Source organism: Cucurbita maxima, unplaced genomic scaffold (assembly GCF_002738345.1).
Source record: "Cucurbita maxima cultivar Rimu unplaced genomic scaffold, Cmax_1.0 Cma_Scf00039, whole genome shotgun sequence".
Taxonomy (NCBI): domain Eukaryota; kingdom Viridiplantae; phylum Streptophyta; class Magnoliopsida; order Cucurbitales; family Cucurbitaceae; genus Cucurbita; species Cucurbita maxima.
In genome coordinates, this window is record NW_019272055.1 from 1,127,456 (window position 1) to 1,129,889 (window position 2,434).

A 2,434-nucleotide genomic window follows, 5' to 3' on the forward strand; every position below is an offset into this window, starting at 1 on the left:
TTTTTTTTTTTTTTTTTTTTTTTTTTTTTTTTTTTTTTTTTTTTTTTTTTTTTTTTTTGGGTAAAGACACAAAGGATTTGATACAATTGGTCGATTTTGAATTCAAATCTGCAAAAAAATAAGTAAATAAATAAAATCTAATGATGGGGGACATTTTCATAATTATATCGAACTCGAGGGGAATTTTTGTAATTTTCTATTTTTTTTTAATATTTTGTTTTAAAAAATCTAAAATTTTTCTAAAGATTCTTAAGAAAGTTTCACGCTTGAAGTCAAGAAGGTGAAAGATGAAACGACATACCAACAACTATCTGGTACTCTTATCTATCTAACTTTAACTCGACCTAATATTTCTTATGTAATTAAAGTTATGAGTCGATACATGCAAAGTCCAAAAAAGCCTAATTTGGACCAGCTCAACAGATCATGAGATATGTCATAGGTACAATTGACAATCATCTTTCATACAAAAGAATCAAAGACTAAGCTAGTTAGATACTGTGATGCTAATTGTAATGACCCTAAATTTCTACATACCCAGAGTCGCTACTAATATCTCATCCTCATTTATAATGTGGAAATATAACTTTTACATGAACATCATATATAATGTAAACTTCGAAAAACGCTTTAAACAACTTCTCTAGAAAACACAGTCATGTTCTTACATGTTAAAATAAGAAATACTGAAATTTAGAGAAGATAAAAGCAATACAAAATAATTTAAAACAATGAAATACGTAACAACCCATTTTAACCTAAACCTATAAATTTAAATATGAATCTACCATATGCACGTGCCACAGTCTCTGTTCGTGATGCCACCGTCCTCCGTACAAGTGCATCTTGCCTTTATCTGAAAAATGATGTGTGTATTTCAAAGAATAATCAGTAAGTGGCCCCACACTAGGGGGCTATGCAAATGCAAACACATGTAATCATGATTTAAAGATCTATCTCTAACATCATAAGGGTGGCCTCCAAGCTTGGACAAATTCGATATGTAGTACTTCCCGACACACGACTCACATATGCGAGTGTGAATCTCTAGGGCGCTCGCACACCCCCTGGACCCTCTAGTCAAGTTAATTTGTAGCGACGTTCGAAGGTCAACAGAACTCCATAGTGTCATGCCCCTCATGAACACCCTCATCTGTGCGCATTCACACTCATCATCATACTGTGCGCGTTCGCACTCATCATCTCTAGGGAAAGTAGCCCTATACTTATGAACATACAATATGCATGAGGTCCGTCTAAATCCATCCTAATGTCTCTTTTGACACAACCTTCTAGTCTCATCTTTTTGTTACTCTAGTAAACATACTCATGGATATTTATATTAATATCATTTTCATGCTCTTAAGGTTGTTTCCTATGTCGATCTAACGTCATGATGCAATATGGCACTCATCATCATATAGCATGCTCAATATGAAAAACATCATCATTATTAAGGTAAACGTCACGCAATCATCATACTCATCATATTACTATAAAGTGCATCAAACATATCAAGTACGTCATTCATCGAAATATATATACTACGCAAGTCATCAAGCATCATAACTCACACATCATCATAATTCATACATCATCATATACTAGCATACGACATCATACGACACAGTTCATATATCATCATAACTCATACATCGTCATATACTAACAAACGAAATCGTATAATACAACTCATAAATCATTGTAACTCATACATCATCATAACTAACATACGACATCGTATGACAGTTCATATATAATCATAACTCATACAATTTTTAGTCTATCCTATAATAAGGCCACTCCTCAAGAGCTACTCCAAAGGTTGTCGGGGTTCACTTTCTATCACACCGTTCGTCACCTTTCGTTAGTATTTCATATTTTAATTAATTATCCAATTAACAATGTGAAATACGGGTTTAAAATGGTCTCAGTAAAAATCGAATTCTACATTTTCATTCTTTCTAAATTTTGTTGAGGAATAAACTTAAATTAAAAATATGTTAATATTATTTCAAGTTGCTTGAACCATTCCATCCAAATAGTGATGGGTACAAATAATAATAATTTCTCACATCTTCTATTTTCCTTCTATGTTTTTTTTCCTTTCCTTCAAATGACGATGCAATTTACGTAATATCTTACTATTATTTAATTTGATATACAATTTTATTTTTGGTCATTTTCAATTAATTATGATTTTCTTTTTATTTCCTAAGAATGAATATGCAATTTACCTAAGTAAAATGATTTTCTTTTTCTTTTTTACAAATTTTAATAAATAAAATATAGCAAAAATTTAAATAATTGAAAGAGAATAAAAAAAATGAAGATCTAACTTGCAATAAACTTTTCTCTCTTCAAATTTGAATTTTTTTTTTTTTTTTTTTTTTTTTTTTTTTTTTTTTTTTTTTTTTTTTTTTTTCTTTCTTTA